Source organism: Colobus angolensis, unplaced genomic scaffold (assembly GCF_000951035.1).
Source record: "Colobus angolensis palliatus isolate OR3802 unplaced genomic scaffold, Cang.pa_1.0 Scaffold243, whole genome shotgun sequence".
Classification (NCBI taxonomy): Eukaryota; Metazoa; Chordata; class Mammalia; order Primates; family Cercopithecidae; genus Colobus; species Colobus angolensis.
Window position 1 is genome coordinate 2,808,617 of NW_012115633.1, and position 14,332 is coordinate 2,822,948.

Below are 14,332 nucleotides of genomic sequence, written 5' to 3' on the forward strand. Positions count from 1 at the left end.
GGCTCACTGCAAGCTCTGCCTCCCAGGTTCATGCCATTCTCCTGCCTCAGCCTCCTGAGTGGCTGGGATTACAGGCCCCCCGCCACCACGCCCAGCTAATTTTTTGTATTTCTTGTAGAGATGGAGTTTCACTGTGTCAGCCAGGATGATCTATGTCTCCTTACCTCGTGATACATCCACCTCGGCCTCCAAAAGTGCTGGGATTACAGGCGTGAGCCACTGCACCCAGCTAAAGTGCTTATTTTTCTTTAAGCCAATCAATTAGAGCTCTTTTTATAGACATTACACACAACACATATATAGTGACACAAACAGAAGGTTCAGTATTTGTAAGATTTGTCATTTGCCAGTTTCTTAACTGGATTACTGGCTTCAGGGTGGAGTCCTTGGAGAAAAAGGGCCAGGAAGTCATGTATTTCTAGGGCATAATAAACAAGCACAGCTGAAGGCAAAGACAGATCCCCAAAATTAAGGTTGCCATTTTATACTGGATTTTGGATCCCCTAAAGGAGGGAGATACTATGGGAGAAGACAGAGCAGTGCTTCTACCATGTATTTCATTGCAAGGCAACCCAAAGCCAATCAGCTTATTTTGTAATCAGCCCATCCTCCATGGGAGTCTCATCTCTCAATGGGGAGTGGGAATGTTTCCATATCTTTCAGGTGGCCAAGAGCATGCTTCTCTGATTTACAGCTACTGTTAGCCATCCCTTAAAGTGTATTTCTTACCTTGTTATTACACAAAGCCCTCTCCTAATGTGAATTAATTTGATACCCCCAAAACTCCAAACAGACAGACAACACAATGCAAAACAGAACAGACCCTCTGATTTTGAGAGGGAACTATCCACTTTTAGTTTCTGGGGTTTTATGAGGAAAACAGAGGGTTTCTTTTTTCCCCAAACGGAATCTGTGGTGCCTCCTACATTAAGAGAGGCAAGAAAAAAAAAATGGAGAAAAATAATTCTGTCAACTGAGAAGAAAAAAGCCTTTTTCCAGAAAAACAAGATCCAAGAAGAAAAACACATAAAGGCATTTTAAATATACCTATAACTTGAATATCCACTTTTAATTAACCTGAGAAAACCCTTTTAAATCCCTTATTACTCGACTTTAGCCACACCAAGCAGTTAAGATTTTTGGCTTTTGAAATTTATAAAAAGTAACCTACAGGTGAAACCAACAAGCCTTAATTAAGTTATGACTTACCCATGAGTATACAAGAGATTTTCAAAGGGGTGATAAGCAGTTTTTGAGACTGTCATTGCAAAATTGTGGCTGAGATAGTGAATGAGATCTGATCCAACCAACTCTATTTTGTTTCTAGCCCCCAAGCTATCCTTGCCCATCCCTGGGTGTAGGCCAAACCAACTTTGGGAGGAGCCTGGTTTACAGTGTAGTCTAAAACAAAGATAATAACAGTCCCTTCTTAAGGTACACTTCCCTGTTGCCTGGGGACCAGACCAAGAAACTAGCCACAAGATTAGAAACCATGGCCTAGGAGTCACGCAGCTGGAGCCTACAAGATTTTGACCCTCTCTAAACTGCCCTCAAGAGGAGTGCTTAAGACATTTTGTAAACCCTGCCCTTGATGGATCAGCTGACACCACTCAGATTGATAAACTGGCTTATCTGATTTTATGGCCCTCACCCAGGAACTCACTTAGCATGAGAAAACAGCCACCACTCTAAAGTGGCAGAGACTAAAACAAAGTATTCCTATATGGCTACAGGTCATGTTCACAAATACATGAAACAAGGTGGAGGCCTACAGCCATGTTCATTAATGACCATTTCGCTGGGCTGGCTTGAACAGCAGGCTTATGGGGCCCTTGGTCTGCATCCTAACCTAAAATACCCCTTCTTTTGACAAAACCGTGCAGAAAGACACACAAAGCACATGAGATTGGCTACAGCTTAAGACCAACCTCACAAATCCTTTTTCATTAATTAAAATTTTACAAAGAATATACATTAATCCTTATTATCCTTTTTGCCACTTTGCACAGGGAGAGAGAAGCCAAAAGCTTCACTAGTTAAAAAAAAAAATAGAAAAAATCTTGTACCCTTTCATTGGCATGTCAGGCTTCTGAGATTCCCTTTCTGCTAGCTCAATTCTAAGCCAAGTATTTTAAGGTTTGGGGAAATTAACTTTTCCTAGTTTGGAGCAACATTATAAAAGAAGAAATAGGAGCCATTTTAAACTGTCAAAGAAAGAAAAACACCATAGAAAAATCTGGGAGTTCCAGTTATGGTTACCAACAGGTACTCCCTCTCTTCCTATTGAGAATGGTGTTTCCCCTATTTGTTCACCTTCCCTATATTCTCTTTTCCCTTTTTGCCTATTATAGGAGGCATATTGCTCATCTCCAAATTTCTCTGCTGCCTACAGCGCTGTCTGCTTCTTAGCTATGGTTAGGGTTTGGCTTAAGAGCAGCATGACATCCCTGCATGAGAGGTCAAATACCTGAGTTAAATTTTGGAAGGCTTCTATACACCTAACAGAGTCATCAGAAAATCAGTCCAAGTTTCCCTTTACTTCCCTAAGATCCTGCAATGAATATGGAACTTGAAGGGGCCCAAGTAAGGGGGATCTTCAGATGATTCCCCTGGAAGTTGTTTCTCTCATTTTGGGGAATTATCCTCTTTGGGTTTTCCTAATATGATTGCTAAAAGGGCTGGGTTGATTTTGTAATGCCTGCAAAAGGTCTAGTAAGAAGGCCATGCCTTTGGGAAAATAAAATAAGCCACTTTTTCTTTCAACTCTCAGGTCAAAGGAGTCCTTGTGCTTCAGAATGCACTCCAGAGGAGTACAGACTGAGGATGGTACTCATCTAGAAAAAGAAGCAAGAAAAAGCTATCCCTTTAATCTCCTTTCTTTTGGTGTGACCCAGAGTGGAGAGGAAGACAGTGGGAGCGTTCCCATGCTGTTTTCCCTCCACGGTTCCTGGGTCCTGGCACCTTGTTGAATGTGCCACCCATAGTTGCAGGCATGATCCCCAGCCATGGAGCCAGAGGAACTAATTGATTGGGGCTAGTCACACTCACCTAAGTGGCTCAGTCCTCTGCCTGTGATTTCCCTTTCACTTCTAGACTTGTGTGACTGAAAAAATGGATCCCGAAGAAATGGATCTCAAGAAAAACCATGTAATAGTTGGGCAAGGTCCCTTTAATAGAGGGGGTGTCCTAAATTGAACTCTGTATCCTGCTATTATGGCCCCTGCTGAAGCATTTACCCTTAGATAATTGTTCCAGTTAACTTCTGAACTGAAAATCACCTTACTAATCACCTCTCTAATTCGAGGCAGAATAGGTACCTTAAAAGAATATAGTAACTGAATGACCGTTTTCCTGCCGATGGGACAGTGTCAATACTAAAATTTGGCTTTGGAGGATATTTTCCCCCTAATTGTTGAAGGCAGAATTTTCCTGTTTACAGAAGCAGCATGAAGCCTGTTTTCTAGTAGAGAAGAACAAAAAGGGGAGAGAATTGGGCAGCTAGGGTGTTTCAGTGAAGGACCAACAATGTGCCTCATGAAGAGGATCTCTATTCCACTAGGTGGCGCTGTTGACCTTAAAACACCATGTGCTCTCCAGACCAAGGGCAGAGAGAGACCTGGAAATGCCTTGTGCTCTCCAGACCAAGGGTAGAGGGAAAGGTTCACCATGGGGATAAGGAAACTCTGTTCCCAGAAAATCACAGACACCTTCCCTTGAGCTATATTCCCATTCCCTGATCTTGCCAAACAAGATTACTTCCCTGAACTGTAAAACTTCCCACACATTGCATACACAAAAAGGATAAGAGATATAATGGTCATGGTCAAGAAAGGAGGAAATTATTATAGGAAAGTTGGAGATCCTGTTGCCAACACCCCATCAAGGCAGTTGGAGGCTGCCAGTCTAGAAACCTTTGGATAACACCAGAGGGTAGCCCCAGTCAGAAATCCTCAGTTGCCCCAGGACTTCTTCCAGTCCCATGTGATGGCTAAGCCCTCTGTGAAAGGTCTAAAACAGAGGCTGAGAGCGCCAGAATGAAAGGACAGAGTTGGAGTCTGTTGACCATTTTGATGAATGTTGTACCTTGGTATCCCAGCCAAGCCTCCATTATGAAGTGGCTACACTGGAGTATATACCCTGGGGTTCATTGTCACACACTGAGAAAGAATTCAGTACACAGACACATGTGGGTAAGTTAAGGAATGGAAAGTTTAATAGACAGAAGAAAGGAGAGAGGAGAGCAGCTCCTTGTAAAAGAGAAACAGACATCTGAAAAAGGGGGAAGGTGGTGGACTGTGACAGATTTTAAAGGTAGGCTGGAGAAGACAGTGTCTGGTTTACATAGGGCTCAAACATTGGTTTGATTAGGTATGACATCTACATAATGTGTGAGAAATGCTGGCCACCCACCCTAATCTTATGCAAATGTGCTTTCCAGTTGATTGGCACCACCTTCTCTGTTCCTTTACAGTACACATGGCTTACACAGAAGGGAAGATGGAGCTGCCATTTTGAAAATGTCTAGTCCTTAGTTCCTGCCAGCATTCACCCATGCAAGCTCCCAGCTTGCAGGCTACTCTTTGTTGGAAAATGATTTGGGGCTGTTTTTCATTAAAAAGAAAAGTCTTACCAAGGACTCCTGTGCCCTTCCTATCTGCCTAAGTAATTCCTTCTTAACTCCTCTATGAGTGTCACCCTAATACCAAAACAAGGAAAAGATATAACAAAAAGAAAACTACAGGCTAATATCACTGATCAATATAGGTGCAAAAATCATCAACAAAATGCTAGCTAACCAAATCCAATAGCATATCAAAAATAGAATCCACCATGATCAAGTGGGTTTCATACCAGGAATGCCAGGATGGTTCAACACACCCAAGTCAATAAATGTGACACACCACATAAACAGAATTAAAAACAAAAATCACATGATCATCTCCATAGATGTAGAAAAAGCATTTGACAAAATCCAGCATTGCTTTATGATTAAAATCCTCAGCAAAACCAGCATAGAAGGAACATACCTTAAGGTAATAAAAGCCATTTATGCCAAATTCATAGCCAACATTATTATGAATGGAGAAAAAAGCATTCCCCCTGAGAACTGGAAGAAGATAAGGATGCCCACTTTCACCAATTCTATTCAACACAGTACTGGAAGTCCTAGCCAGAGCAATCAGACAAGAGAAAGAAACAAAGGGCATCCAAATTAGTAAAGAGAAATTCAAACAGTCACTGTTCACAAATGATATGATCATATACCTAGAAAACCCTAAAGACTCATCCAAGAAACTCCTACATCTGATAAATGAAATCAGTAAAATTTCAGGATACAAAATCAATGTACACAAATCAGTAGCCCTGCTATACACCAACAACCACCAAGCAGAGAATCAAATAAAAAACTCAACCCCTTTTACAATAGCTGCAAAAAAAAAAAAAACTTAAGAATATACCTAACCAAGGAGATGAAAGACCTCTACAAGAAAAACTAAAAAACACTGCTGAAAGAAATCATAGATGGCACAAACAAATGTAAACACATCCCATGCTCGTGATGGGTAGAATCAATATTGTGAAAATGACCATACTGCTGAAAGCAATATACAAATTCTATGCAACTGCTATCAAAACACCATCATTATTCTTCACAGAACTAGAGAAAACAATCCTAAAATTCATACAGAACTAAAATAGATCCCACACAGCCAAAGCAAGACTAAGCAAAAAGAACAAATCTGGAGGCATCACATTACCTGACTTCAAACTATACAAGGCTATAGTCACCAAAACAGCATGGTACTGGTATAAAAATAGGCACACAGACCAATGGAACAGAATAGAAACCCCAGAAATAAACCCAGGTACTTACAGCCAATGGAGTTTTGACAAAGCAAACCAAAACATAAAGTGGGGAAAGGATACCTTATTCAACAAATGGTGTTGGGATAATTGGCTAGCCACATGTAGAAGAATAAAACTGGATCCTCATCTCTCACCTTACACAAAAATCAACTCAAGATTGATCAAGAATTTAAACCTAAGACCTGAAACTTTCAGCAAGATAACATTGGAAAAACTCTTCTAGACATTGGCTTAGGGAAATACTTTATGACTAAGAACCCGAAAGTAAATGCAACAAAAACAAAAATAAATAAATGAGACCTAATCAAGCTAAAAAGCTTCTGTACAGCAAAAGAAATAATCAGCAGAGTAAACAGACAACCCACAGGATGGGAGAAAATTTTTGCAAACTATGCATCTGACAAAGGACTAATATCCAGAATCTACAAGGAACTCAAATAAATCAGCAAAGGAAAACAAATAATCCCATCAAAAAGTGGACCAAGGACATGAATAGACAATTCTCAAAATAATATGCAAATGGCCAATAAACATATGAAAAAGTGTTCAGCATCACTAATTATCAGTGAAATGCAAATCAAAACCACAATGCAATATCACCTTACTCTAACAAGAATAGCCATAATTTAAAAAGAAAAGAAAAAAATAGATGTTGGCAGGGATGTGGTGAAAAGGGAACACTTTTACACTGTGGGTGGAAATGTAAACTAGTATGACCACTACGAAAAACCGTATGAAGATTCCTTAAAGAACTAAAAGTAATAGAACTACCATTTGATCCAACAATCCCACTACTGGGTATCCACCCACAGGAAGAGAAGTCATTATACAAAACAGATACATACACAAGCATGTTTATAGCAGCACAATTTGCAATTGCAAAAATATGGAACCAGCACAAATGCCTGTCAACCAACAAGTGGATAAATTGTGATTTTATACACACACACACACACACACACACACACACACACCATGGAATTCTACTCAGCCATAAAAAGAAATGAAATAATGGCATTCACAGTGACCTGGATGGGATTGGAGACTATTATTCTAAGTGAAGTAACTCAGGAATGGAAAACCAAATGGTATATGCTCTCACTCATAAGTTGGAGCTAAGCTATGAGGGTGCATAAGAATCATACAATGGACTTTGGGGACTTAGGGAAAAGTGTGGGAGGGGGATAAGAGATAAAAGGCTACACATCAGGTCCAGTGTACACTTCTTGGGTGATGGGTACACCAAAATCTCAGAAATCACCACTAAAGAACTTATCCATGTAACCAAACACCACCTGTTCCCCAAAAACTATTGAAATAAAATATAATTTTAAAAGAACATATGTTGTAGAAATGTGAGGAATATAGAACATATCAAAAATGACCAAGACAAAGTAAAACAACAACAAAAAAAGAGTCTGGTACCTCCCTCCCCTCCCTCATGCCTCCTCTCCCCCCACATCATCTGCAAATGTCAGCTCCCCTTCCCTTTCCACCATGAGTGGAAGCTTCCTGAGGCCCTTACAGAAGTAGATGATAGTGCCATGCTTCCTGTGCAGCCTGCAGAACCATGAGCCAAATAAACCTCTTTTCTTTATAAATTTCTCAGCCACAAGTATTCCTTTATAGCAACCAAATGGATTAAGACAGGCACCAAACCACAGATCCATGAATCTCAATGAACTCCAAGCAAGATAAAGAATAAAACATCTATATCTAGACATGTCATATTCAAACTGCAAAAAAATTAAAGACAGATATCTTGAAAGAAGCCAAAGGAAAATACACCCTTCTATACAGAAGAAACAATAAGAGTTATATTGGACATCTATTCAAAAACCATGCAAGCAAGAAGAGAGTGGAGTGAAATATTTAGCATTGAAAAAAAAAACCCTAAAATTTTGTATTTAGGAAAATTATCCTTTAAAACTGAAGGAGAAATAAAGCTTTCTCCAACAAGAATTGAAGGAATTTGTCACCAGTAGAAATACCATTCAAGAAATGTTAAAAGAAATTCTTCAGAAAGAAGGAAAGTGCTGTATGTCAGATACCTGCATCTATGTAAAGAAAGAGAAAGTATCATGAAAGGAACAAATAAACGTTATTTTTTTTTAAAAGTTGTTATGAATATTTGTATAGAAGTCTTTGTATGAACATATGCTTTTATTTTTCTTGGGTAAATATCCAGGAGTGGAATGGCTAGGTGTATCTTTAACTTTTTAAAAAACTGCCAAACTTGGCAGGGCGCGGTGGCTCAAGCCTGTAATCCCAGCACTTTGGGAGGCTGAGACGGGTGGATCACGAGGTCAGGAGATCGAGACCATCCTGGCTAACATGGTGAAACCCCGTCTCTACTAAAAAAAATACGAAAAACTAGCCAGGCAAGGTGGCAGGCACCTGTAGTCCCAGCTACTCAGGAGGCTGAGGCAGGAGAATGTCGTGAATCCGGGAGGCAGAGCTTGCAGTGAGCAGAGATCGCGCCACTGCACTGCAGCCTGGGCGACAGAGCGAGACTCTGTCTCAAAAAAAAAAAAAAACTGCCAAACTTTCTTCAAAATGGTTATGCCATTTTATATCCAACCAGCAGTGTATGAGGGTTCCAGTTGCTCCACCTCATCACCATCCCTTGGGTAGGTCATTTTCACTTCAGCCATTCAAGTAGGTATGTAGTGGCATCTCACTATAGTTTTAATTTCTATTTCCCTAAAGACTAATGATGTTAAAAATCTTTTCGTGTCCTTGTTGTCCATATGCTTTCTCCAGAGAAGTGTCTGTTCATGTTTTGCCTACTTTTATTGGGTTGTTGGTTTTCTTAAAAGATTCTGTCCCAGTCTGTGCCTTATCATTTCATTCTCCTAATAGTGTCTTTCAGAAAGCAACATTCTTAATTTCAATGAAGTCAAATTTAATAATTTTGTTTTATTTCATGAACCATGCTTTTAGTGTTGTGTATTTCTGTATATCCTCACCTAATCCAAGGTCAGATAGGAATAGCAAATTGTTTCAGGACTATTTGTTAGGGGAAAAATACGTACGCTGTGTCCACTAAATTACCTCTGTGCCTTTTTCAAAAATCAGTTGGCCATCTATATGTATGGCTCTTTCTGGATTCTTTGTTGTGTTTCATCAACCAGTATGTCTATCTTGACACCAGTACCACTCTGTTTTGATTACTGTAGCTTTACAAGTTTTGAGGTCAGATGGTATAAGTCCTCCAATGTTTTTTAAGGACACGTTAACTCTTCTAAGTGCTTTGCATTTCCTTATGGATTTTAGAATCAGTATATCAATTTATTTTTTTTAAATGGAGATGGGGGTCTCACTATGTTGCCTAGGCTGGTCTTGAACTCCTGGGCTCAAACAATCCTCCTGTCTTGGCCTCCCAAAGTGCTAGGATGACAGGTGTGAGCCACCATGTCTGGTTAGTGTGTCAATTTCTACAAAAAAAAAAAAAAAGTTTGCAAGATTTTTGATAGGGGTTGCATTTGAATCTACAGGTCAATTTTGGGAGAAGTGACATCTTAACAATTTCAAGTCTCCTAATTCATGTTTCTCTTATTTATGTACTTCTTAATTTTTCTCAGCATACTTTGTAGTTTTCAGCACTATTCTTATACAACTTTTCTCATTCTAATATCTAAATATTTTCTATTTTATGCTATTTTAAGTAGCATTTTAATAATCATTTTTGTGAATTTTTATACAACTGGATTTCTGTATATTGATCTTGTATCCTGCAGTTATTAAACTCACTCTTTAACATTTTTTGTCAATTTCATAAGCTTTTCTATGTAGATGACCATGTTGTCTGTGAATAAAGAGTTTTTCTTCCTTCCCTATCCAATGATGGCCTTTTTCTTTTTTTTTTTTTTCTTGTCTGACTATACTGGTTCCACTTCAATGTTGAATAGAAATGGTAAAGTGAAAATCCTTACCTTATTCTTTATTTTAGGGGACAAGTATTCACTTTCAGAATTAAGTGTGGTGCTAGCTGCTAGTTTTTTGCAGACCTTAATCTAGTTAAGGAAGTTTCCTTCTATTCCCAGTTTGCTAAGAGTTTTTTTCCCTGCATCTACTGAGATTAAAATATACATGGTTTGTTTTTCCCCTGTTGATATGTGAATTGATATTAATTTTCAAACATTAACACAAACTTGTACTTCAAGGAAAAACTGCACTTTTTAATGTCATTTTAATATATTACTCGATTCAATTTGCTAACATGTTCTTAAGGATTTTTGCATCTATGTTCATGAGAAATATTGGTATAATACTTTCTTTTCTTGTAATATTTTTCTCTAATTTTAGTATCAGAGCCATTCTGAATAATACAAAGTAGTACATAGAGTAGTACCTATAATGAGTTAGAAATTTTCTGCCGGGCGCGGTGTCTCAAGTCTGTAATCCCAGCACTTTGGGAGGCTGAGACGGGCGGATCACGAGGTCAGGAGATCGAGACCATCCTAGCTAACACGGTGAAACCCCATCTCTACCAAAAAATACAAAAAACTAGCCGGGCGTGGTGGCGGGCGCCTGTAGTCCCAGCTACTCAGGAGGCTGAGGCAGGAGAATGGCGTGAACCCAGGAGGCGGAGCTTGCAGTGAGCTGGGATCCGGCCACTGCACTCCAGCCTGGGCAACAGAGTGAGACTCCGTCTCAAAAAAAAAAAAAAAAACAAATTTTCTGAAGAATTTTTGTGAAATTAATGTGGTTTCTTTTTTCTTTCTCTTTTTTTTTTTGTGTGTGACAATCTCACTCTGTCACACAGGCTGCAATGCAGTGGCATGATCTCGGCTCACTGCAATCTCTGCCTCCTGGGTTCAAGTGATTCTCCTACCTCAGCCTCCTGAGTAGCTGGGATTACAGGCATGCACCACCACGCCTGGCTAATTTTTGTATTTTTAGTAGAAACAAACAAACAAAAAAAGTTTGCAAGATTTTTGATAGGAGTTGCATTTGAATCTACAAGTCAATTTTGGGAGAAGTGACATCTTAACAATTTCGAGTCTCCTAATTCATGTTTCTCTTATTTATGTACTTCTTAATTTTTCTCAGCAATACTTTGTAGTTTTCAGCACTATTCTTATACAACTTTTCTCATTCTAATATCTAAATATTTTCTATTTTATGCTATTTTAAGTAGCATTTTAATAATCATTTTTGTGAATTTTTATACAACTGGATTTCTGTATATTGATCTTGTATCCTGCAGTTATTAAACTCACTCTTTAACATTTTTTGTCAATTTCATAAGCTTTTCTATGTAGATGACCATGTTGTCTGTGAATAAAGAGTTTTTCTTCCTTCCCTATCCAATGATGGCCTTTTTTTTTTTTTTTCTTGTCTGACTATACTGGTTCCACTTCAGTGTTGAATAGAAATGGTAAAGTGAAAATCCTTACCTTATTCTTTATTTTAGGGGACAAGTATTCACTTTCAGAATTAAGTGTGGTGCTAGCTGCTAGTTTTTTGCAGACCTCAATCTAGTTAAGGAAGTTTCCTTCTATTCCCAGTTTACTAAGAGTTTTTTTCCCTGCATCTACTGAGATTAAAATATACATGGTTTGTTTTTCCACTGTTGATATGTGAATTGATATTAATTTTCGAACATTAACACAAACTTGCACTTTTTCACCATGTTGGCCAGGCTAGTCTCAAACTCCTGACCTCAGGTAATTCGCCTGCCTCGGCCTCCCAAAGTGCTGGGATTACAGGTGTGAGTCTCAGTGCCCAGCAGGTTTCTTCTTTAAATATTTTGAAAGATTCACCATTGTAGCCATCTGGACCTAAAGTTTTCTTTGTAGAAACTATTCATGTTATATTTTACATAAAAATTAGCTATTTTTCACTAACTTTTCAAATTGTTTGGCATAATGATCTTCAGAGAATTTGTGTCTGATTTTTGCACTTGTACTGTATTTATAGTAATAGCCTTTAATTCATTCCTAATATTATTCATTTAATTTTTCTCTCTTCCTTTTCCTGATCAATCAAGGCAAAATTTGTCAACGTTTTAGTCTTCTAAATTATCAGATTATGATTTTGTCAATCATCTATTTTTATTGCTTCATAATGCATTAGTCTATAATTTTGTCCCTATTTATTTTTCTCTGATTTGAGTTTACAGTGCTGCTCTCTTGTAGCTCCTTCAGCTAAAGATTTAGCTAATTTATCTTTATCTTGGTTTTGTCTAATAAATGTGCTCAGGGATGTAAATTTTCTTTAAGTACTCCTTTAGTTTTAAAATATAGTGCTTTTGTTGTTGCTGATTTCTAAATATTTTTATAATTTCCATTGTTCTTTTCTCTTGAACACATGAATTATTTAGATTTATCACAGTTTTCTAAATCTAAAAAGGGTGGCTATATTTTAATTATTAATTTCTAAGTTGACTGCATTCCTATCTAACAACATCACTGTCAAAATGGTTATACAACCTAAATTCTCTCCTTGATCAAATGCAATATCTTCCACCCTCTTCTGAGGACCACTATTTTCATCTTTAAATGCAAGCTGTATTTCATATCTCTTTTTATCTAGAAGCAATTCAATTTGTACTATCATGTCAAGTAAGATAGATGAGCATCATTAGAGCCATTGTGGGTGCTAATATAATAATATTCTAACACTAAATTCTTTCATATTTTGGTCTAGTTTCAGTACTGGAGTAGTTCTGAGTAGTATAGAGTAGTACCTGTAGTGAACTAGGAGGTATTCCTCCCCTTTAATTTTCTGGAAGTTTGTTTTTTTCATCTACTCTATGTTCACTTACTAACTAGCAGTGAAGAAAATGTCTCCCTTTTGAGTATTGTCAGTATTCTTCTCAAAAGCTATTATCCCACTTCCTTATCCTTGCTAGCAGTGCCCACCTCCAAGATAGGGGCTGGACATGCTGGATGTCTACTTTCCCAACCTTAGAGTAGGGCATGGTCCATAGATCCTGGGGGAACTTGGCTGTAAGAATCTTGGAGTGATTTCCCCGCTAATAAATAATCTAGTGAGGCATGGGAAGAGGTACCACCTCCTTGACCAAACCTTGTTGTAACTACATGCGACACCCAAACTGCAGCATTCGCACTGCCTCAATTAGAGACAGACTTAAGGACCAGACCAGTGAGGCCAGAGCAGAAGGGGACCTTTATGGCAATGTGCACCACAGGATCCCCTGCAACAGCCTACTTCCAGGCTTCCTGTGTAAGAAAAGCATCCTGTGACTACTCCTCCCCTCCTATGTTTATTAAAGATTACAGTAAACACCTAGGGCAATGCTGGCAAACTATGGTTATAAAACCGTGTCTAGAGAACTGTGACAAAATCATGATCTCAAACCTCAGGATGGGATGCATCTTAAGCTTCAAGGAGAGGGGGAGTCAACCCAGTCTGCAGGGATGCCTTAATTTCAGTAGTTCAACTTTGTTAGTGCTATTCCTTTAGTCCAACACAGACATCAATAGGATGAACACCATTAAGTTTTATCCTTGTCAGGATGGAGCAGTAAATGCAAAAACTGCCTCCTCTGATTCTAAGGGGAGGGCATCCTATCAAGGAGAGGGGACCGAGGAGTGCAGGCCCCCAGTGGTGACCACCATGAGGTGGCACGAGAGGCATCAGATGGACCTCGCAGGAACAGGAGTCTGCCAGATTCCTACTTTTCCAAAACCAGTAAAGGAAATTGACTCCAAAAGAGAACATGACTGATAAAAAAATAGTCCTTCGAGTAAATAAAGTAGCAATGAAGGCTTTCTCCACTCCAAACATACTCAGTTGTTTCAACCATTCCCAATACACATCAATTTCTAGACCCTTCACTCCTGGTACCTCTCCCTGAGTGCAGTGTGAGGTGTTTCTCCTCCCTAACTCCTGAATGGACACAGCATAGCCCCTGCTAACACACTGTCCTGTTGCTCAATGTTTACTTGTCTCTCTTGCCCTCCAGTTCTTTCTCATTTGTAGATCACTGATATCTTCGAGAATGAAGTGAAAATTAGGGAGACCTCTACAGAGAAAAAAAAAAAACTTTCATATACAGCTACAAGAGATAAGCAAACTTCCTGATGTCTACCTGTGGACTCTAAATTAAAAACCATACTCTGAACTGTAGCTTTCTTTTAGGGATTTTTTTTTTCTTCTTATCCCACCACCTGTGACTACGGGCAGGACAGTTGCATGGTTAGGCAAAATGGATGAATTCATTAATTAATGAGTTAAATAACGAATTGTGGTGTGGCCAGACCAGTGCATCATAGGTTGAAAATGCAGTCTAAGCCTTGTTTTGACAGTATTATCACACTGTCTCATCCCAAGGCTTGTTTTTATTGTGATAAAAATATATATAACAAAATGTACCATTTTAATCATTTTAAGTATACAATTCAATGGCGTTGAATACATTTACAATGTTACGCAACACCACAACCTGTAGAACTTGTTCAACATCCCAAACTGACTCTCTGTGCCCATTAAG